The sequence below is a fragment of the Lathyrus oleraceus genome, chromosome 1 (assembly GCF_024323335.1).
Source record: "Lathyrus oleraceus cultivar Zhongwan6 chromosome 1, CAAS_Psat_ZW6_1.0, whole genome shotgun sequence".
NCBI lineage: Eukaryota > Viridiplantae > Streptophyta > Magnoliopsida > Fabales > Fabaceae > Lathyrus > Lathyrus oleraceus.
In genome coordinates, this window is record NC_066579.1 from 54064677 (window position 1) to 54090335 (window position 25659).

The 25659-nt window shown below is 41.7% G+C and overlaps 1 non-coding gene across 1 annotated transcript; it reads right to left on the bottom strand.

The window, feature by feature from the left end:
• Positions 1 to 1454: 1454 nt before the first annotated feature.
• On the bottom strand, positions 1455 to 1561 carry LOC127116002 (small nucleolar RNA R71). Its single transcript, XR_007800994.1, has one exon. It is a non-coding gene; the product is annotated as a small nucleolar RNA R71 (small nucleolar RNA).
• Between the last annotated feature and the right edge of the window lie 24098 nt (positions 1562 to 25659).

A 25659-nucleotide genomic window follows, 5' to 3' on the forward strand; every position in this document is an offset into this window, starting at 1 on the left:
ACTTAGGTATCGGTATGTAGAGTAAGCGGAATGAAGGAATCAAAACCAAATTGGTTTAATTAAGTTTAAAATTAAAATCACTCTTTTTACGGTCTCAATTTACAGGTTTAATAACAAGGTTTTTGTACGAAAGTAAAAGACATAAAGAAGTTAAAAGCAATAGAGCGAGAGTTTAAGCATTTGACTAGACAGTGTAAATTGGACATTAATTCTAGATCAGGGCGAGAGAAATTTTTAGAGTTAATTAAATTCTAACCTTTTTCAAAAAGTATTTTTAAAGATTGAATGTGAGGACGAGAGTTAAGCATTTGAATTTAATTATATAACCTAAGTCAACAGAGCGAGAGTTTGAGATAAGGGTGTTTAAACGATTAGTGTTTTCTTAGAAAGAGTTTCTACGGATCCTATTGTCTTCAAAAAGTGGTTTTTGACTTAACTATAAGTGACAGCTACGTTAATATAAAATCATAGTTTATTCAACAGAGCGAGAGTTTGAGATAAAACTTTTAATCAATAGCGTCAACTGAAAAGATTTATTTTAAAACCAAGAAACCAACAAAGAATTGATTCCCTAATTACGACGAACTACATACCGATATCCGCTTATTAGATATTTATTTTAGATCTTATTTTAGTTTTAGCTTTTCCCCCAAACAATCAAAGCATTACCTGCCTTAGCTTTACGAAGTAACCTTAGATAACGGTATATCGATTCATAAGTCCCTGTGGGATCGATATCTTTTAAAACTACGCGATAGAACTGTGCACTTGCAGTTTGTACCCCAAATTCGACTCATAAAGTCGCGATCAAGTTTTTGGCGCCGTTGTCGGGGACTTTTATTTAGTCGATATCGTAACTCTTCTGTTACGCTGTAGAGACTAAGGCTTTTCTTTTCTTTCTTTCGTTGATTTGTATGCCACACACTCGCTCACAAGGCGAGCCGTTCTACTTACGAATCAACGATATCGAACTATATCTCTGAGTCTTACGACGAATTCGGGAATATCGTGCTGCAAACAATCTCCCTCCTGTTGAACTCCCTGATTTCAAAAATATTTTCCCTTCGATACCCGAGATGGCAGAACCAGCTCGTGCTCTTAGAGATTACGCCGCTCCATCGCAAGATGAACCGCACTCAAGTATTGCTCCACTCGCAATCGAAGCAAACAACTTTGAACTCAAACCTTCACGGTTGCAGGCAGTACAACAGAACCAATTCTCTGGAAATCCTACCGAGGATCCAAACCTTCATTTATCCGTATTTGTCCAATACGTTGATACTGTTAAAGCTAATGGTGTCACTTCAGAGGCAATTCGACTTCGTCTTTTTCCTTTCTCATTAAGAGATAGCGCTAGAAGATGGCTTCAATCTCTTCCTTCCAACTCAGTCACCACATGGAACGAGTTGAAGAATGTTTTTCTTGCTCGATACTTTCCGCCAAGCAAAACAGTTATGTTAAGAGCCCAGATAAATGGATTTAAACAGAAAGATAACGAGTCTCTTTTCGAAGCATGGGAAAGATACAAAGACATGATGAGACTTTGTCCACACCATGGTTTAGAAGACTGGTTAGTAATTCATACCTTCTATAATGGTCTCCTGTACAACACGAGGTTAACAATAGACGCCGCCGCAGGTGGTGCACTAATGAACAAACCTTATGCTGACGCTTACCAACTTATCGAAAGCATGGCTCAAAACCACTATCAGTGGGGAAGCGAACGAACAATGGTAGAAAAACCTCAAACGAAAACTGACATGTACGAGATAAGTAACCTTGATCATGTTAATGCAAAAGTGGATGCTCTGGTCCAGAAAATTGAAAGTTTAAATGTATCACCTCCAGCCACCGTAGTTGCCATAACTCAGAATTGCGAAGTCTGTGGAATCCAAGGTCACACTCCTGCAGATTGTCAACTCCTAACAGGAATCCAAGCGGAGCAAGTAAACTATGCTCAAGGAAGCCCCTACTCGCACACCTATAACTCAAATTGGAAGAATCATCCCAATTTTTCATATAAGAGTAATAATGCTTTATACGCACCTGGACAATCTCCAAATCAAGCCCCAGCTATACCTCCGGGATATCAGAAGTCGATCCCATCTACACCTAACAATAACGCCCCTAGGAAATCCAACTTGGAAATCATGATGGAAAACTTTATAGCTTCTCAACAGCAAACCAATAAAGATTTCTTAAACCAGAATGTACACACTGGCGAACAAATTAAACAACTAACAAGTAAAGTAGATGCCCTGGCTACTCATAACAAAATGCTGGAAACGCAAATTTCACAAGTAGCTCAACAACAAGCGCCTACTGCTGCCCCAACCTAACCCAAGAAGCCACGCTCATGCAATTATACTGAGAAGTGGAACGGAAGTGGAAGGACCGTCTGACCCAAGGATAGAAAACCCAAACTCTAAAAAGTCAACTGAGGAGGAAAGTGAACCTAAGGAAAAGGAAGAGAGTAACAAGGAAACCGTAGAAAAGAAGGAACCTTATGTACCTCCACCACCTTATAAACCGCCTATCCCTTACCCTCAAAGGCTTATTCAAACCAAAGATGCAGGCCAATTTAAAAAAATTGTTGACCTACTAAAACAATTAAACGTCACAATTCCGTTTACAGAAGCTATTACGCAGATGCCCTCATATGCCAAGTTTTTAAAAGAAATTCTTTCTAATAAAAGGAAACTTGAAGATAGCGAAACCGTTACACTCACCGCTGAATGTAGCGCTATAATCCAGAATATGCCTCCTAAACTTAAAGACCCAGGTAGTTTCTCTATACCCTGTCACATAGGAAAATTTGTCATTGACAAAGCCTTATGCGATTTAGGAGCCGGTATTAGTGTTATGCCTTTATCCATATGCAAGAGACTTGAAATGGGAGAATTACGACCAACTAAAATGTCTGTGCAACTAGCAGATCGTTCCGTCAAATATCCTGTAGGAATTCTTGAAAACGTTCCAGTGCGCATAGGTCAATTCTACATTCCAACTGATTTTATAATTATGGATATTAGAGAAGATGAAGTTACACCCATTATACTGGGAAGACCGTTCTTAGCAACTGCCGGTGCAATCATAGACGTGAAACGAGGACGACTCACTTTTGAAGTAGGAGAAGAGAAAATTGAGTTCATTCTTTCCCAATTTTTGAAAGCACCTGCAATAGAAGATACATGTTACTTCATGGATATCATCGATGAATGCATAAAAGAAACGGAGTTAGAAAAAGACAAATCATCTGACTATCTTGTAGAAGACAAACTTAACCAATGTTTAGCAATAACACCGGACCCTACGCAATGCCTTAAGAAACCAACCTTAGACCTGAAAACACTTCCCAAGAATCTGAGATATGAATTCCTAGACTTAGAGCTTGAACGACCAGTGATAGTTAATGTTGACCTAGGAAGACTCGAATCAGAAAAACTCCTGCATATCTTAAGAAAATATCCAACCGCACTAGGTTACAACATCACCGATCTTAAAGGAATAAGTCCCTCTATTTGTATGCACCGCATCATGCTAGAAGAAGACTGTAAAACTTCTAGGGAACACCAGAGGAGACTAAACCCGATCCTGAGTGAGGTAGTGAAGAAGGAAATAACCAAGTTATTAGAGGCAGGTATCATATATCCTATATCTGATAGCAAATGGGTTAGTCCTGTACACGTAGTACCAAAGAAAGGAGGTGTAACAGTCATTGAAAATGAAAAAGGAGAAACTATAACAAAACGAATCGAATCGGGATGGAGAATGTGCATTGACTATAGGAAACTAAACAAAGCAACCCGAAAAGATCATTTCCCTTTACCATTCATTGACCAGATGTTAGAACGATTAGCCAAACATTCTCATTTCTGCTATCTAGACGGTTACTCATGTTTCTTTCAAATACCAATTCACCCTGATGACCAAGAAAAGACAACGTTCACGTGCCCTTTTGGTACCTTCGCTTATAGACGAATGCCGTTTGGCTTGTGTAACGCTCCTGCAACTTTCCAAAGGTGCATGATGGTAATATTCGCCGATTTTCTAGAAAACATCATGGAAGTATTTATGGATGACTTTTCCGTATGCGGACAAAGCTTTGAAGAATGTCTTGAAAACCTAGAAAGAGTTCTAGAGCGATGTGTAAAAGTAAACCTAGTACTTAATTGGGAAAAATGTCACTTTATGGTACAAGAAGGAATTGTTTTAGGACACATCATCTCGAACAGAGGAATTGAAGTAGACAAAGCTAAAATAGAGGTAATCGAAAATCTTCAACCCCCGAAAACTGTGAGAGAAGTACGAAGCTTCTTAGGACATGCCGGTTTCTACCGACGATTCATTAAAGACTTCTCTAAAATAACTAAACCTTTAACCGGGTTATTAATGAAAGATGCTGAATTCATATTCGACAATAAATGTTTAGAAGCATTTCAAACACTTAAACAAGCACTGATCTCCGCACCCATAATGCAGACACCAGATTGGAATGAACCATTCGAAATAATGTGTGATGCTAGTGATTACGCTGTAGGTGCTGTTTTGGGACAACGAAAGGATAAAAAGCTTCATGTTATATATTACGCAAGTAGAACTCTAGATGAAGCACAAATGAATTACGCCACAACCGAGAAAGAACTTCTAGCAGTAGTGTTTGCGCTAGATAAATTTCGTTCTTACTTGGTCGGAGCCAAAATAATCATCTACACTGACCACGCTGCTATCAAATACCTCTTAACAAAAAAGGATGCTAAACCTAGACTCCTAAGGTGGATCCTTTTGCTACAAGAGTTCGATTTGGAAATCAAAGACAAGAAAGGAACTGAAAACGTAGTAGCAGATCACCTCTCTAGACTTGAGAACCTTGAACCGGAAAGAACATCGATCAACGATGATTTCTTATACGATAAACTTATAGCTACTTTGGAAGAAAATAACGCTGATAAACAGGTAGAAACCACTTTAGCTATATCTGTTACACCGTGGTACGCTGACCTCGTCAATTATTTAGCTGCCGGAATAGTTCCACCTACCTTATCCTACCAACAGAAGAAACGATTCTTCTATGACATAAAACACTATTACTGGGATGATCCCTTACTTTTTAAAAGAGGCCCCGATGGTATTTTCCGTCGGTGTATACCCGAAGAAGAGGTAGAAAATATAATCCAGCACTGTCACTCCGCTCCTTATGGTGGACACGCAAGTACATCCAAGACCTGCTCTAAAATCCTACAAGCCGGTTTCTATTGGCCAAATATATGGAAGGATGTACATGCAGCTATTAAGAAATGTGACAGATGTCAATGCACAGGAAACATATCTAGACGTGACGAGATGCCACAAAAGGGCGTTTTGGAAGTAGAGATTTTCGACGAATAGACTTCATGGGACCCTTTCCATCCTCTTTCGGTAACAAATACATACTCGTGGCAGTTGACTACGTATCGAAATGGATTGAAGCTATAGCTTCTCCAACAAACGACACACGAGTAGTAACTAGACTCTTTAAGAATATAATATTTCCAAGGTTTGGTGTCCCAAGAATAGTAGTCAGTGATGGTGGATCGCATTTCATATCCAAGGTACTCGAAAAACTACTGCTTAAGTATGGCGTAAGACATAGAGTAGCGACACCTTACCACCCTCAAACCAGTGGGCAAGTGGAAGTGTCTAACAGAGAAATCAAACAGATACTAGAGAAAACAGTCGCCACTTCAAGGAAAGACTGGTCATTGAAATTACCAGAAGCTTTATGGGCTTACCGAACTGCTTACAAAACTCCCATAGGGACAACCCCATTTAAGCTAATTTATGGAAAATCCTGTCATCTACCGGTAGAATTAGAACATAAAGCCTATTGGGCTATTAAAAATCTAAATTTAAACTATAAAGCCGCCGGCAAAAAGAGAATCCTTGATATAAGCGAATTAGAGGAACTCAGAAGAGACGCTTACGAAAATGCCAGAATCTACAAAGAAAGAACAAAACAATGGCATGACAAGCGCATATCAAGGAAAATCTTCAAACAAGGCGATACAGTCCTTTTATTTAACTCCATACTAAAGTTATTCTCGGGAAACCTACGATCTAGATGGTCAGGTCCTTTTCAAATCACCAATGTTTTTCCCAGTGGAGCAGTAGAAATTAAAGGCAAATCTATGGAACCATTTACCGTAAACGGGCAACGTCTAAAACATTATCACTATGCAGAAAACACTGAAGATTCACAAGTCTTGCACTTAGACGAAATGCCTCAAGAACTTATAGATTATAATTGATAGTTTTTATGTCGAGCTTGCGACATTAAACAAAGCGCTTAGTGGGAGACAACCCACAAATATTTTATTATTTTCTTCTATTATTATTTCTTCCTTAATTATTCTTTTAATTTTTGTTTAGTATTCATTCTTAATTTATTTTTATTAAAAACTTTTCTCTTCTTTCGGCATTTGGCCAAATCCTGACTAAAACTCTTGTTTTTCTTTTCTCTAGCTAACACTAACCTGATGGGACAAATTGATCGTATGGGTATCAAATTTAGAGGAACAGCTCAGAAACAAAAGTTTGAGGAACTAGCCACGAGAGAGATGCTACCTAGTCTGTATGTTGATGACTGGGCAATGACTGCCCTTGGACTAAGACAAAGTGTCCTGTATTTGCTGAGTCAGATAGGGTGGGAAACCGCTCCTATCCGTAGACAATTTGTCACTTACCGGAGACTGACTCTAGAATTCCTTATTTCTCTGATCTATCTACCCAACCATGGAAAAGGAATAAGCAGAGGTTTCATCCAGTTCAGAATGTTTAACATGGAGTACCAATTTAATATTCAAGATTTTACCAACCTTTTAGGTTTCCCTACATCCTTTGACACATTCACAGTGAGCCAAGAAGAACTTTTTGAATATAGAGAACTTGAACACTTTTGGGGTAACTTGATTGGAAATGACGATCCCGAGGAACATGAGTTTCTCTCTGGAAACATACATAACCCGACCTTCCGTTATTTCCATAAGATCCTGACCCACACCTTATTTGGGAAGAAGCCAAACAGTACCACAGTTTCACGTGATGAACTCTTCATCATATTTTGTGCGTCCTAGAACCGTCCAGTAAACGGTGCCACTTTTATGTTGGCAAATTTAGACCACCTTATCCAATATGAACGAGCACCAATTCGAATAGGCGGTTTGATAACCATGATTGGTAATGCTATCGGATTACGTCAGCCTATGCTTGATTTAAGCCCTTTTTGTGGCATTACTACTATGAGTATACCCTTCCTCTTCAACACTATGTTTATAGCAAACCTAGGATCTGATGAGTTTGAGCTTATAATTAATAACCAAGTTCTTTGCCTATTCACCATGCCCGATCCTAGGACTAGTGTTCATAACCGCAATAACTGGCTCTACAATCTAAACGAAACCCCTTATCCTGCTAGATCCACTGAATCCATCCAGGACTATGAGATTTGTGATGACCTGATTCCTTATGCTGAATCAGACCCTCAGACACCATCTGGTTATTATGATATTGATCCTCCTCCTCAACCTGTTCAGACCGAAGAATCGGCAATACCCGACCTTAGACATCATATGCCCGGAACTGATCATAACACTGCCATTGAAGCTTTGATGTCAGAACAAGACGCCCTCAGAGAAGAGTTCACTAGCTTGAGACACGAATTTCTGGGATACATGAACAGTATGACAAATCAGTTTCACGAGTTACTATACCGTGTTAACTCCTTTGCTCCTCCGGCCAGAGATCGTGCAGATGGATAGAAGCCGTTTTTCTTAGTTATCTAGCTTTAGTTAGTTTTATTATTTAATGTTATTTCAAATTATGTTCGTGTTTGTTTCTCTTTCGCATTTTTGTTTTTCTCCATTGTTACATTACAATTATTTTATGAAGCTATTGAATTATCCTATTTTATTATGAATTATGCAATATTTATCAAAAAATGCTCTCTACTGTTGCTGCCTATATAAATTATTAACAATATAATACATTTATGCACTATTATAGCATGCAGGAAAATTAAATAGCAAAATAAAATAATCTGAAGCAAAACAAAATAAATAATAAAAAAAATAAATTAACAAAGTTATTCTGAAGAACGCTAGCTGAAGCCATGCCAAAAAGACTGTGTGACGAGCGTCACACAATCTTTGACGGACGGCACGCCAAGTACTTGTTACGCCCGTCACGCCCCTGTGACGAGCGTAACACCTTTCTGACTAGGTGAACGTTACAGAGCCGTTGGAGACGAACGTTACCCCCTTTCACCTTTTCACCTTCCCCATTTATTCCCATTAACCCACATTTATTCACTTTTCAACCACCTCTTTTCCAACTTCCAAAAATTTTTTCCTATAAATACCCACCAAACCTTCCTTCATTCACCACAAACCACTCTCTAATATCAAATACATTTCTTTTCTTTATTACTCCTTTAAATTTATTCATCAGTATGGCGGGAAATCAAAATTTCAGAAATATCATCTTCCGATCCGAAGATGATAATTATCAAAGGGAACAATTCGAGCGCTTTCAACAACGAGGTGTCACTTCTACCAGGTATCCTAATTCAACTTGTTTACAACAATTAGGATTACTTCAAGGTATCGAGTGGATGCTCCACCTTGCCGATCTAACCTTTCTATGCACGCATAATCAACCCACCTACCCATCCCTAACCTTAGAATTTTTAAGTTCATATGCGTACAACACTCCCACCGGTGAGGACGAATTCTTAACCGGTACCGCAACCTTCCGTATGTTCAATACCGAGTACTCCCTATCCCAAAACCAATTGAGTACTATGCTACAATTCCCCATAGAAGGTCAAGTCTACCCCAGAATCCCTCCAAACCTAAACTGGAGCACAATTGCTGCTTTCGACCTCTTTAGGAAAATATCCGGTGTAGATGCCAACAACTGGGAAGAGCTCCTTGTTTCCCATATACATAACCCAACTATCCGGTACTTTATCCGCATCCTACAAAACACAGTTTTTGGAAGACCGAACAACAGCAACGTCAACGCAAAGGAACTATTCTTCCTCGAATGCGTCTTCGAACCGAATGCTAAGGTAAACGCCGCCTCCTTCCTATTTCATCATATCCGCACCTTATGTTCTAGAGGCCGTCAACCTTTTGTAATTGGTGGATTAATCACCACCATAGCACTTGGCTTAAACCTAGGGGACCGACTCCAAACTTTAGAATCTTTACCTCCCCTCTTTATGGATATAGGCTACTGTCGGTCCAGCCGCCTAATAAAGAACCGAGTAGGCGGAAAATATTACCTTATGGTGAATAACCAGGCAGTCCCAAGCGTTGTTCTACCCAACATTGCCTTAACCGATGTCACCAATCCCAACCGCCACCTCTATGATCTGAATGCTCCCGACGCTACCGAGCCTTCACATACAAACCCGTCTGCAGACGAGTTCGAAGAAATAGAGCAAGGTGACAACGCTCCTGCACAACAATCAGTCCCGCTCAACCCTTCCGATACTGCAGCTGGCCCATCCTCCCGACGTCGTCGACGAAGAAGGCCTGCAACCAACGACGACATCATGGATGCTATTGATGGTATGCAAGCACAGAATCTCGAAATGATGCAAATGATGCGCCAAATGCAACAACAGCAGGAAGAGAGGAATGCCATAACCGACCAGCGGTTCACTGATTTGCTTAGCAGGTTCGACAACTTAGAAGTATGCCAAAGATCACCAGGTCCAAGAACAAGAGGCGGCAGGCAACCTTAACTTTAGTTTTTTTTCCTTTCTCTTTGTAATTCATTTTTTTTCCTCCTTTTTCACCAGGTCCAAGAACAATGTTTCATTCAAGTATGGGGGGGAAAACCATGTTCTTTCTATCCTCCTTTTTCCTTTTCAAGTATGTATCTTTCTTTTCTTTGTTATTTCCCTTATAAAAAAAATATATAATAAAATAATATTTCTTATAATATAGATTTATTTTAAGTTAAGTCCCAAATGTGAAAACCTTCTATTATCTATTCCCCTCAATTTTCATGAGCCATAACAAAAATTCATCACACTCAATAAGTATAAAGGTCGCTTATTTTATAAAACTCGAGTGAAATCAAGACAAAAATTATTACCATAACAACGCTCTAAGAACCTCAACATGTTAGATCAGAATAAGTACCTATTATACCAATCCCTTGAACTTTTAGTTTTATAGTAACCCCGAGTAGTTTCAGCACCATCTCAATAGCAAACTACGTGGAGAGCCGATGAATATAAGTGAATGATTCCCAAAGTAACATAAAAATATATATATATATATATATATATATATATATATATATATATATATATATCAGAAAATGCACTAATTAAGTTAGGTGATCCTTACCAGATCATTTAATCTAAAGGTTGCAGATCATACAAAAGCATAATACGAAAGATCCATTATGAGTTGGTTCAGCAGGTATCTGGTACTGAACTTGGTAGGGCGGACTACGGTCCGATCCCCCGCAATTTGCAATGGCCTGAATAACGAAGTATCCGACTTATGTACCAGAACTTCTAGCTAAAAGGGGATCAGAATCACTAACCGGTTACTCCACTATGTGCGCGAAAAGATAAAGGGCTTAATGTGATTTCGCTAGAATGAAAACGGGTGAAATAAGAGTAAAGGAACTAGGATAGCTATAATGGCATTACTCGAACTGGTTTGCATAAGGTGAGGTTATCTGAGGTTGTGACGGTGGTTGTTGATGTCAAGATTAAAACCAAGTTACTTCTAAACAAGGTTTACATGCAACCTAGTACGAATTGATGTGTGTTTCGAAATTTCATCTGGCTAAAATTTTTAAAACAAGTTCTATACTGTATTTTGCTTGAGGACAAGCAAAGATCTAAGTATGGGGGAGTTTGATAACATGAAATAGTATCACATTCTAGGACTCAATTTAATTAAATTATATTATTATTTACTTCAATTTATTTCATTTTATTAGATATTACGCAGTATTTTCTTTCTATTTATCTCAGGTGGTTTATTTGAAGCACAAGTAAAAAAGGAAGAAAAGGAGGTGCAAAAAGGAATGAAAAGAAGCAAATATCAAAAGCCAAAGCCCAATCCAAAAAGCACAGGCGCAGTGCCTGTGACGAGCGTCACGCTTTGCACACTCCTGTGACGAGCGTCACACCATTCCCCTATATTTTTGGCACCAGGAACGCAACAGACCACGTTGAAGCTACTTTCACGCTTGACCCTTTTACAACGTAATGGCTATATTTACGGAAAACCCTTGGAAGCAGTTGCAATAAGTATCAGTATAAATAGAGCTTTTTGGAAAGCTCTCGGTTCCACACTTTTTCCAGTTTTCTTTGCCGTTTTCGCTTTTTCGCATTTTTTCTTTTCCAGCAGCTTAAGCATATTTTTACAGCAATACTTGTACGAGTTTTATATTGTTTTCCCCTGCAATTTCTATTTTCCTTTTTAGCGTTTAGTTAATTCTTTTTCGCACAATAGTTTCTACACCGGAAACTATTGTGTACCTTTTACCGGATCTAACCTTACGTTAGAATCTAGTTTTTTTATTCCTTCGCTTTTATTTTATTTTCCTGCCTGATTGAAGAATTCAAGAACAGATCCAACCGACCTGTGGTGGAGTGTTCAAGACTGCTATTTAATTTCTCAGGTTCTTTAATTATTGTTTGAATTTATATATGCCCTATTTTACTGTCTATTTATATTATTTGCCTGAGATGAATCTGTTTATGCATGATAATTATTTAAGTCTGTTTAGCATGTCTGGCTGATTTACTTAGGTATCGGTATGTAGAGTAAGCGGAATGAAGGAATCAAAACCAAATTGGTTTAATTAAGTTTAAAATTAAAGTCACTCTTTTTACGGTCTCAATTTACAGGTTTAATAACAAGGTTTTTGTACGAAAGTAAAAGACATAAAGAAGTTAAAAGCAATAGAGCGAGAGTTTGAGCATTTGACTAGACAGTGTAAATTGGACATTAATTCTAGATCAGGGCGAGAGCAATTTTTAGAGTTAATTAAATTCTAACCTTTTTCAAAAAGTATTTTTAAAGATTGAATGTGAGGACGAGAGTTAAGCATTTGAATTTAATTATATAACCTAAGTCAACAGAGCGAGAGTTTGAGATAAGGGTGTTTAAACGATTAGTGTTTTCTTAGAAAGAGTTTCTACGGATCCTATTGTCTTCAAAAAGTGGTTTTTGACTTAACTATAAGTGACAGCTACGTTAATATAAAATCATAGTTTATTCAATAGAGCGAGAGTTTGAGATAAAAATTTTAATCAATAGCGTCAACTGAAATGTTTTATTTTAAAACCAAGAAACCAACAAAGAATTGATTCCCTAATTACGATGAACTACATACCGATATCCGCTTATTAAATATTTATTTTAGATCTTATTTTAGTTTTAGCTTTTCCCCCAAACAATCAAAGCATTACCTGCCTTAGCTTTACGAAGTAACCTTAGATAACGGTATATCGATTCATAAGTCCCTGTGGGATCGATATCTTTTAAAACTACGCGATAGAACTGTGCACTTGCAGTTTGTACCCCAAATTCGACTCATAAAGTCGCGATCAATATGTTTGAGTTTTTCTATGGCGTAATGCTCCATACTGAATAGAAATGCTACGCGATTTGAGGATGCAAATGCAAATGATTACTATATGCAAGATGCAAATGAAGGAAGACTCCTGCTGGGGAAAGCCCACGATCGCTCTGCTGAGCACACGATCCTGATTCGGTCTTCCAACTCTGTGGGGAGTTGCAACAAATCTGCTGCAGATACTTGCTGATCTGACATTCTCGGAATGGCAGAGGAACCGACTCAACTGGGGAATCACTTGTTGGGAAAACACCAACCTTTCGATCATACTAGGGAATAGCACTTGCTGGGGAAATGATAACCCTCACTGGGGACGGTCTCCACTGAACCCTATCCGCTTGGGGACTCCGCTGGGGGGGAAACAACCAATGCAAACCTCCGTTGGGGAAACAACAACTTACTGACTTGCTGGGGAACCAACATTCTCAACCCTGCTGGGGAATACAGCACTTCAGACCTGGCTGGGGATTACAGCACTTCAGACCCGGCTGCTGAGGAGCAAATTACCCACAGACACCTCCGCTGGGGAAATAACAATCTTCAGGCTCGCTGGGGAACTAACAGTCCTCAGACTTGCTGGGGAATAGGGCAACATTCAACCCCGCTGGGGATTGCAATCAACTTCAGGCCTGACTGCCGAGGCAACACTGATCTTGGACTCGCTAGGGAGACAAGTTCTGAACTTGACTTGGACAACCCAACTTCTCACATTACTGGACAGTGTTGAAACACCTTTGAACAAATTGGGGCTTACCTGCTTCAGCCAGCAATCAAAGATAGTGATCTGCAAAACAGCAAGACATACATGCCCCAGGGGATTGTATGGACAAAATACACCCAAGTGTACTCAACATTCAAAATGATTTTCAAATGTTTTATCTTTCTGCACGTTATTGTCAAGCCTTCATGTTTTTTATATGCAATGTTTATCAAAAATTCGGACGTTTTTGCAAACAAAACAGTAGAATAAAAACAAGAGAGCAATTTAACTGAATAATGACTTTTATTGATTGAAAATGGGCCTATAAAGGCAAGTACATCAGGAAGCAATTCCTAGAAAGAGGTAATTGCGCCAAACAAGGAAATAAACTATCCTATTGGCAATGTGAACACGGCATCCACTATTTTCCAATTCTGTTATGACTCACAGATCCTCAATTTCCCCTAAATTCCTTGCTTTCTGAGAAGAATGATTGGACCGGTCATACCCTTCGAGATGGTAGACACTGAAGCGCGATGGAGTACAGATAGCTCAGACTGTAGTCTTCGCTTTAATCCCTCTTTTGCTTAGACCGTCTTTTCAGGTTTTCAATCCACCGTGATACCCATTTTTACCTAAGCCGCCTTTGCAGGTTTTCGACTTACCGGGTGTACGTATTCTTTCATTCTTTATCCCTAACTTTTGCCCGAACCCTTTTTCTTTTTTTCTTGGTTCGCCGGGATGCCCTTTTTTGCCTGAACTCTTTTATTCTTTTCGTCCAGCGGGTCTCTTTATGCGAAGTATTTTTTTACTACATCTGAGTTCACAGGGGACGGAAAATCTTCACCATCCATAGTTGTTAGCATCAAGGCTCCACCGGAGAAGACCTTCTTAACAACATATGGACCTTCATTATTCGGAGTCCACTTGCCCCTGTTATCTGTACCGGGAGGAAGGATCCTCTTCAAAACTAAATCACCTGTCTGGTAGCTTCGAGGACGCAGTTTCTGATCAAATGCCTTCTTCATCCTTCTCTGATACAGCTGCCCATGGCACACGGCTGCCAATCGCTTCTCTTCAATAAGGCTCAACTCGTTGAACCTTGTCCGGATCCACTCAGCTTCATCTAGCTTGACATCCAACAGGACTCTCAAAGAAGGAATCTCCACTTCAACTGGTAGGACTGCCTCCATACCATACACGAGGGAGTAAGGGGTTGCCCCGGTCGACGTACGTACTGAGGTACGGTACCCATGCAAAGTGAAAGGCAACATCTCATGCCAATCCTTGTACGTCACGACCATCTTCTGCACAATCTTCTTAATATTCTTGTTTGTCGCCTCTACAACACCATTCATCTTTGGTCTGTAAGGAGAAGAATTGTGATGTTCGATCTTAAAGTCTTTACAAAGCTCTTTCATCATCTTGTTATTGAGATTCGAACCATTATCAGTAATGATTCTCTCAGGAACCCCATAACGACAGATAATCTCCCTCTTAGTGAATCGGGCAACCACTTGCTTGGTAACGTTGGCATAGGAAGTTGCTTCCACCCACTTGGTGAAGTAATCAATCGCGACCAGGATGAAGCGATGTCCATTAGAAGAAGTAGGCTCAATCTTCCCAATCATATCGATGCCCCACATCGCGAATGGCCAAGGCGAATTCATAAAATTCAGAGGGTTTGGTGGTACATGCACCTTATCTGCATAGATCTGACATTTATGGCACTTCCGAGCGTATTTGAAACAATCGGATTCCATGGTTATCCAATAATAACCGGCTCTTAACAACTTCTTGGCCATTGCATGACCACCAGCATGGGTACCGAACGATCCCTCGTGCACTTCCTGCATTAACATGTCTGCTTCGTGTATATCCACGCATCTGAGCAGAACCATGTCAAAGTTCCTCTTTTACAACACATCATCCTGATTCAAATAAAAGCCTCCAGCTAGCCTTCTCAAGGTCTTCTTGTCATTCTTTGACGCTCCTTCAGGATACTCTTGGCTTTTGAGGAAATTCTTGATATCATAGTACCACGGCTTCTCATCAACAACAGACTCGGCTGCAAACACATACGCAGGCCTCTCGAGTCGATTCACAGCAACGTGTGGCACATGATTATGCCAATGGACTTTAATCATAGAAGACAAAGTGGCCAAGGCATCAGCCATCTGATTTTCATCTCAGGGTACATGATACAACTTCACTGTCTTGAAAAAAGTCAGGATCCTTCGGGTGTAATCTCTGTATGGAATCAAATGCGGCTGATGAGTATTCCAGTCTCCATTGACTTGGTTAATCACTAGAGCGGAATCTCCATAAATGTCCAGAGTTTTGATCCTTAGATCGATGGCTTCTTCAATCCCCATGATACAAGCTTCGTACTCAGCTTCGTTGTTGGTTACCTCAAAAGTCAGTCTGGCAGAAAAAGGTAAGTGTGCACCTTTAGGATTGACGAGTACTGCTCCAACACCATTTCCATTCACATTAACCTCCCCATCAAACATCAGTGTCCACTTGTCATCAGGATCCGGTCCTTCCTCGACAAGAGGCTCTTCACAATCTTTCATCTTTACATACATGATGTCTTCATTAGGGAATTCAAACATCATCGGCTGATAATCATCAATCGGTTGCTCGGCAAGGTAGTCAGACAGAATACTACCCTTGATGGCCTTTTGAGATGTGTACTGGATATCATATTCTGTTAAAATCATCTGCCAACGAGCCACACGTCCGGTGAGAGCCGGCTTTTCAAAGATGTACTTCACTGGATCCATCTTAGAAATCAACAAGGTAGTATGGTTCAACATATACTGTCTCAGTCGGCGAGCAGCCCATGCCAAAGCACAACAAGTTTTCTCAAGCTGCGAATATCTTGTTTCACAGTCGGTAAACTTTTTGCTAAGGTAGTATATTGCATGCTCTTTTCGACCAGACTCGTCATGATGTCCCAGTACACACCCCATCGAGTTCTCAGTCACTGAAAGGTACATTATCAGAGGCCTCCCAGGCACTGGAGGTATAAGGATTGGAGGTTTCTGCAAATATTCTTTTATCTTATCAAAAGCTTTCTGACAATCATTGTTCCACCTGATTGCTTGATCTTTTCTTAGCAATTTGAATATCGGTTCACACGTGGCAGTTAGGTGAGATACGAACCGTGCAATGTAGTTCAATCTCCCTAAGAACCCACGAACCTGCTTTTCAGTTCTTGGTTCAGGAATTTCTTGAATAGCTTTTACTTTCGCTGGATCAACCTCAATCCCTTTCTCACTGACAATGAAGCCCAACAGCTTTCCGGATCTCACTCCAAACGTACACTTGTTTGGATTCAGCCTCAGTTTGAACTTTCTCAGCCTTTCAAACAGCTTCTGCAGGTTTACCAGGTGCTCCTCTTCTGCCTGAGACTTCGCAATCATATCATCCACGTACACTTCAATTTCTTTGTGCATCATGTCATGAAAGAGAGTCGTCATAGCCCTCTGATAGGTAGCACCGGCATTCTTCAGCCCAAATGGCATCACCTTATAACAGAACGTGCCCCAAGGTGTAATGAATGTCGTCTTTTCCATGTCTTCTGGTGCCATCTTGATCTGATTATAGCCAGAAAATCCATCCATGAAAGAGAAAACCGAGGATTGAGCAGTGTTATCAACCAATACATCAATGTGAGGTAATGGGAAGTCATCTTTCGGACTGGCTCTGTTTAAATCTCGGTAATCGACACACATCCTGACTTTACCATCCTTCTTCGGCACGGGTACAATGTTGGCCACCCACGGGGAATAATTGGTAACTGCTAGAAAACCCGCATCCAACTGCTTCTGAACCTCCTCTTTGATCTTAACAGCCATATCAGGACTAGTTCTGCGAAGTTTCTGCTTTACCGAAGGACACTCTTCTTTGAGAGGTAGCCTGTGCACCACAATATCTGTATCCAACCCAGGCATATCTTGATACGACCATGCGAAGATTTCCACATATTCTCGCACCATCTCAATCATCCCTCTCTTGACAAATTCCTTTAAAGCAGCCCCGATCTTGATCTCTCTCCTGGCGTCCTCAGTACCGAGGTTAATAACTTCCAAATCTTCCTGATGAGGTTGGATGACCCTTTCCTCCTGCTTCAATAGCCTGACCAATTCTTTGGGGAGTTCACGATCTTCCTCACTCTCCTCTTCAGCTTGGTAAATGGGATTATCGAAATCATACTGAGCCATAACAGAAATGTTTTTAGCGGAGTCCGCAAGATCGATTCTGCATGAACGATGTTTAACGCTTTGTTTTAGAAAAGAATTCAAGAAAGTCACAAAAACAAAAACATTGCCATTTTTATTATTTTGAAAGTGAAAACAAAAACAGAAAGACAGTGAGCACAAATTTGATTGCAAAACGTCCTTTATTAATGATAATCATTGAAAACATGATGTGGCCCTACAATGAACCACTACGCCTCGGGCAAAGCGTAGGGTTTTTGTGCAGAATGAAAAACAAAAGAAAATTACTCTATCTGAAGAGTAACTTGGACTATTTCTTCGGTTGTCCAATTGTTGACCATCTCCCCTGGAGCACACGGGCGCACCCAGTTGTCCAAATCACAATGACTGTCACCATCTTCACTACCGGCTGCAAAGACGTCGCCATGATTCATCAACCCAGTGCTGGTGAAGGTACACGGCCCTTTCTGGTTCTGGACACCCTGCTCTGACTGAAGAGGCTGATAACCAATGCCAAATTTGTCTTCTTTGATGGGCATGTCGACCATCTTGCCCCAGCCTTCTGTGTTGCCTGAGTTAACGACCTCCAAAGCTTGCTTATAAGATGCGATTGAGGCACCTGGCTTCTTCTGCTCAACAAAAGCCACCTTCTCAATCTCAATGGTCTCGAAAGCTTGGCACAGAGTTTCATGAATTTCGCCATCCATCTCCACATACTTGAAAGAGGATAAATGGCTCACAAGGATGTCCTCTTCACCACACACAGTTACAACCTGACCATTCCACACATACTTCAGCTTTTGATGGAGAGTTGACGAAACTGCCCCAGCCCCATGTATCCGGGGACGCCCCAACAGACAACTATATGCTGGTTGAATATCCATCACATAGAAGATAATATCAAACACTTTTGGGCCGATCTTTACGGGCAACGTGACTTCACCGAAAACGGATCGCTTGGATCCATCGAAAGCACGGCCACAAGATCACTTGGGGTGAGGACAACCCCTTCAATATCAAGCTTAATCAGAGCCTTCTTGGGCAACACATTCAAAGAAGAGCCAGTGTCAACTAACACATGCGACAACACCGCGCCTTTGCACTCCATAGTGATATGTAGAGCTTTGTTATGATTGCGACCCTCAGGCGTCAAATCCAGATCCGTGAACCCCAAACCATGTCTCGTACATACATTTGAAATAACACCCTCGAGCTGGTTGACCGAGATCTCTTGAGGCACGTAAGCCAAATTCAACATTTTTAGCAAGGCGTTACGGTGTGCCTCGGAACACAACAACAGAGAAAGAATAGAGATTTTCGACGGTGTCTGGTTCAGTTGATCCACAATCTTATAATCACTTTTCTTGATGATTTTCATGAACTCCTCTACATCTTTCTCAAAAGAACCCTCAGGCACTTCCTTCTGCACTGGTTCTTCCTCAACCGCAGCTTGCTTCCCTTTTGCTTTAGCAAGAGCCTCAGCATTATTGTCCCTCAGAGTCTGTGGTGCAAACAGACGACCACTTCTAGTAAACCCTCCAAGTCCTCCCACATTGTCCACAGCCGGACCAACAGTTACAAGAGTTCTATTTGGCACACCAATGGTCACTGGAGCCTGATTTACTGGTCTGATCTGATTCTCTGACCTTCTGTTGCTGCGGAAAGCGTTATCATACTTCCACGGAACCGCTCTACTGTTCTCAACAGGTCTTCCACCGGAAGCAGCAATGGTGGTAGGAGTACCAACAGTCACTGGTGCAGATATGGTCACAGGAGTTACGGGTGCATTAACGGTTCTTGGAGCACGTCCAGGACCCTCAGACGGTTTAAAGTAAATAGTGACAGTTGATACCACTCCACGATCTTTCACAACACGACCAAATTGTAAGCAACCCTCATCCATCAGACCCTGGATACCTCTTCTCAATTTTTCACAACCATTCTCTTGATCGTCACAGTCTGAACAACTTTCATCACAGCCCGGGAATACTCCCCCTTTCAACAGACGCTATTTCACCACAAGCAGCGAAGTCTGAACATCATCGACATCAACTACCAGATCCACAACTTCCTCACCTTCCACATTGTTCACCCTAGGCCCACCATGCTGAGGCATAGGATTATTTACAACATTCGGAACAGGAGCAAAGTTGATTGTCTTGGCATCAATCAGATCCTGGACCTTATGGTGAAAAGCCCGACAATTTTCAATATGATACCCAGGTGCACCGGAATGAAAGTCGCAACGTACATTGGCATCATACCCAGCATGTATCTTCGTCAATGGAGCCATGGTGCGAAGTTCAACAAACCCCAACCTGAGCAGTTCGGGAAGCAATTCAGCACATGTCATGGGCAACGGGTCGAAACGACGATCCGGCATCCTCTGTCTTGGCTGAAATGGGCGTTGTTGTTGTTGTTGTTGTCTTGGTTGTTGTTGTTGAGATTGAGGTTGGGGTGCTGGGATAGTCACAGCAGCAACCTGACGGTACTGTCCTCTGTTCACATTCCTCCGACTGTGCACAACATTAGTCTCACCCTCCCTCCTTCGGGGTGCCCCAGCAAATGGCTTATTCAAACTTGAAGATGAAGAACCAACATCTTGAATCTTCCCTGCTTTGATGAGACTCTCAGTCCTCTCTCCACAGATAACAACATCTGAAAAACTACCGAACGGGCAACTTCCCATACGGTCCATGAACACACCCTGCAATGTTCCGATAAACATATCGGTCAGCTCTCTCTCCAACATCGGAGGTTGCACTCTTGCGGCTAATTCGCGCCACCTTTGGGCGTACTCTTTGAAGCTTTCACCAGACTTCTGACACAAGCTCTGTAACTGAGTCCTACTCGGAGCCATGTCCATATTGTGCTTATACTGCCTCAAGAAGGCTTCACCCAAATCTCTCCAGCTTCTAATGGATTCTTTCCTCAAGTCCATGTACCACTCCAAAGACGCTCCAGACAAGTTGTCCTGGAAAAAGTATATCCACATCTTCTCATCATCAGTGTATGCGGAGATCTTTCTGTAATAAGCCTGCACATGGCTGCGAGGACAGGAAGTGCCATTGTATTTGTCAAAGGACGGCGCCTTGAATTTGTAAGGGATCCTCAACCCATCAACCAAGCCCATATTGGTCACATCAAAATCCCAAAGAGTTCTGACACTCCATGGCACGGATTTTCTCAGCAAGGGCATCGACTTTTCTATCCCTCTCTTCAACCCTTCCCACCTCATCATCATCACTAAGGAGAGTGAACATATCCTCTTGTCTATCAACCAACGGAGCAGGATGGCGAGCTGGAGCACGGGCCCCTCTAGCATTAGCAGTCTCTACAGCGATGGGTTGTCCGTTGATTCTGATACCCCTCAGTTCATCACCCACAGCATAGTTATTGACGGGAATGGTAGCAGCAACATTGTCATTAACAGGGACTCCCTCTGGCGAATTCCGGTTAACCGGTGGAATCACAGCTTCCTGTCTCTGGGCCAAGGCTCGCAGCTCCTCTTGCCCTTGAACAACCCCTTGCATCATATTCATGAATTGGGCCATGTTAGCCCTCATCTCTGCCAATTCAGCCTGAACTTGATCCATGCTTCTCTGTTGATTCAGTCTTGTCGCGTAGCGGTGCGGACGACGATCATCAATCCTGTCTAAAACAGGAATTAGAATGAGAAATCTTCGTCAAGAACACCTGTAATGCAAGAATGATATGTGTATGATGCGTATGATGCGTATGATGCATATGCTTATGTTCATTTCTCAGGCATTCAAGAGTCTTGTCCATTTTTTGAAAAATGGCAACCTGCAACATAAACACCAAAGAAGCAACCTACACCGGATGATGAGCACAAGGGAAACATCAACAATCTCATCTATAGATCATGAGGAATAAAGGTCATACAAACAAGGATTCAAGCCAAGATTCACATCATCAGAGTAGAACAAGGAATCCCATCCAACAATCCTGGAGGTGATTCTCAAAATAAACAACAAGACAAACTAAGAACGTCATCCTCCCAGAATGAGAGTCTTCAGGTACTGGCACTGATCAATCAACCGGTCACACTCTGAACATTCAGGTAAAGGAGTGAGCTTCTCCTTCAGTTGCACTTTGAGTTTCACCACTTCTTCCTTGAGCTGGTTCTCTGATGCATGCCTTAGGTCCACTTCTCTCTTCAATTGAACATCTTTATCTTTAAGCTGCCTTTCCAAGTCTCGTATCTTCCTTTGGTAATTGGCTTCCGCTCTCTGCAACCTCAGGCGTTCATGGTGCTCTTCATTCAACATTGTCCATATCTCCTCATAGGACCTCTTTTTGTTTCTCAACTTACTAACACTTTCGCCTTGCACACCTTTGAGTTTGTGAGCCAAGTTCAACTTATCAGCTTTGGCTTTGTAAAGCTCCATTTGGACTTCTTGTTCCTTCTCTTTCAACTGACGGTTCTCCATTAAGGCTCGTTTGTAATACTCAGCAGGCACATTCTCAGAATGTATCGAAGGTGGTTGTTCTTGCAATGGTTCCATCCTATCATAGGGTAACAACAAAGTCTCAACTCTATCCTTGACCCATTCAATGTAGGCAGGCATAGCAATGGCAAACTTCTTCCCTAAAACAGATCCATCCTTAATACCAATATTCTCCTAAGCTTTTCCCACTAGCTCCAATCTAGCTGGGTCACTCCGCTTCTTTAAGTACACACTCTCAGTTATCTCAGCATCTAGCGGCCTTTCATTCATGACAAAACCCAACTGACGGAGAGAAAGAATCGGATTGTAGTTGATGCAACCCTTGGTCCCTATGAGTGGAACATTACGAAACCCTCCACAACTCATAATAACATTGCACATATTAAACCTGTAAGCTTGCCACTTAATATCATAGGATGTGAGTGACATAATCCTCTGAGTCCATTTGTGAGTGCTCTGAGTATCCACAAAAGGTCCACTGGTTGGCATAAATGACAAGAACCACTTGAGTAGCAACGGGAGACAACACCTGATAGCTCCACCCTTACCATGCCTGCTGTGTATAGCATAATAAGTGTCAGCTAACAAGGTAGGAACCGGGTTTCCTCCAATGAAAATAGTGATTGTTGCAAGGTCCACAAAATTAGGCATACTTGGGAACAAGACCACTCCATAGATCATGATAGCCAACTGAGCATTGAAAGCTTCCCAATTTCCTTTCTTTGCTTCTTCTCTAGCCATTCTCATCAGGTACTTCAAGGACAAACCCACAACATCACCGCTTGATTTCCAATTATCACTCACCTCCTTGATACTCAAATAAAGAGCCTTAGCAACAACTCTGAAATCAACCTCCTTTGGCACATCTAGGAAAGGCACTTGGTATTTGATTCGGACATTCATAAGGATGGAGTACTCTTCAAGAGTGGGCGCCAACTGATAGTCCTGAAAAGTGAAGCAACGGAGCTCTGGATCATAGAACTGTAAGAGAGTCTGCAAAGGTACTGGGTCAACCACCATCTTCAACAGTGTCAAAATATCCCCGTACTGATCATCAAACACCCTCTGATTACAGTCGGTCACAAGATTACCCAACTCTACCAAAGATGTCAACGGCTCACGGTGAAAACTGTAGGTGCAAATCTTTCTCTTCAACTCTGGAATGGCTGCCATCTCTCACAGTGAACAGACTCCTGAATGAACCTGAGAAATGATATGCATGAGCAAATTAGCTTTTTTCTCTTTTTCCTTTTCATCATTTTTATTATTATTTTTTTTTGAAAATAAACATGCTATGATGCAAATGATGAGACCATGACTGGTTGGTTGTGTATCACAAGGCACAGGATCAGAGCTTCGGCATGAACTCGACATTTGAAACCACAGATCAAGGTCATCTGGAACCCATACTTCAGAACCAAGTCACCAACAGGACCAAACAGGAGTCACCAACAGGACCCGGTCACCAACAGATCAAGTCACCAACAGATCAAAGTCACCAACAGATCAAAGTCACCAACAGTACCTGTAATGATTCATTCCCTCCCCACTCACGGGTGTCATCTAGGCCAGGGTAAGGTCAAGAGAAACGCAGGATAAACGATCCTTTCAAGAATATCATCATATGCACACCAGATGTATGCAACGATAATACCCCATCAGAATCTGAACTGCTCGTGATATCATGTTCCGCTAAGTGGCGCCATACCACCTGCTTCCCATGAATCACTCTATTCCTAGGTGTCCTAAAGTTCACTCATAGCCTGGGTATTGGCCCTTTTACCTCTTGTAACTCCCACCCAACAGAGAAACAGATACACAGGCAGCACAATGATAATATGATGCATGCAAACATATATGCACATATATACAATCACAGCATAATCATAAATGCAATAAATAAAGCAGTAAAAGCAACCAAAACTATCCTAAAGAGCGCTAGGATTGACTCGCTTAGGGAAGATGGACCAGCAAGAGGTCAACTTCTCTTGTCTCCCCAGCAGAGTCGCCAGCTGTCGCATACGCGAAAAACAACCGGCGGGAAAAGACACAGAGCCGTCACCGTGCGTTATTTATCCCAAAGGATGGAAAGGAAACGCTCGAAGTAAACCTGGAAAGGAAATGGCCTTACGACCGGAGATTACAAGGATCGGGAGTCGGTTACGCAAGGGGAAGGTATTAGCACCCCCTCACGTCCGTCATACTCGACGGGATCCACGCTCAGAAAGAATAGAAAAAGGTTGCTGAATAACTGCTCAAACACTGCACAAAACTGGAATAAACACAAATGAAAGAAGACGGAGGAAAGGGACTCGGCAGGATGTCGCATCCTGAGCCTACGTAGTTTGTCAGACACAAACATCAGAGTCGACGTAGTTCGGGGAAATGGGGAACGTGCTCGCCAAGACCTCGCATCCTATGCATACGTATCTTCTCTAACCAGAGTAAGAATCAAAGCACTCGTAGCTCGGCTAACGCACGCCGAACAAAACACTAAACCAAAGACGCTGAGACGTCAGAGCAAACGCACAACTGGAAACGGAATGCCAATCGTTGGGCTTACATCCGACTCCGAACAAACAACCGCCAACAGGAAACCGAATGCCAATCGCTGGACTTACATCAGACTCCAAACAATCAACAAACAAGCGCAAACAGGAAATGGAATGTCAATCGCTGGGCTTACGTCCAACTCCTAACAAACACTCACGAAAATAAGAAGGGTCTCGATTGCAACTAGGGCAAGAGAAAGGGAAGGTCTCAATCGCAACGAGGGCGAGAGAAAAGGATTAAATGTTAGTTGTCAGTCAAACTCGATAAGACATCGCATCTCGTGCCTACGTATCTCATCTGGACATGAGAATCAGAGTTGTCGTAGTTCGGCTAAACTAATTCTATTTGTTTTTTGTTTTTTAGGTGAACGACGTCACTACGCAATCTACCGGATGCTCGACCTTTGGAGACTTACTCACCTATAGTAGAAGGAGATAACGTGTCCTTAAGGGAAGATAATGTTTGTTTGTGTTTTAGGATGCTCACGCAAGAAAGGAAGTACTAGACGAAGGAACCGTGCTACCTTAGTTGTCATGCAAACGAGAGACTATACGGAGTCTAGCAAACCTATGGGGATACAACAAGAAAGTCTCAAGAGAGAGCAACAACTGGAAATGGAATGCCAATCGCTGGGCTTACATCCAACTCCAAAACAGACGGGAAACAAAAAGCCAATCGTTGGTCTTACATCTGACTCCTCAAACAAACAAACATGCTAAGTAAACAAGCAATCAAGCAACACACGCTATATGCAAACAAGAGGCTCATACAAGGTTGGGCTTTAGTCAAGGGGTCATATCAACCTTGACAAACAAGCCGGCACTGGAAGGGTATCTGAGGGCTCTTAACCACTGACATTGACCGTCAGGGTGAGCAGATGAAAAGGTAATGAGGATAAGACCTCATAGCTCTTAACCCGGGCCTGGGTGAGCTTCAAATCAATGAAAACGTGGGGGTCCAGAATGTGGGACCCTACTCCACTTGACTGACTCTATATACAAAGGATCTTGGGTGTTTATTTAAAATGCATCAGCACGTAGTGCGAGCAAGATGA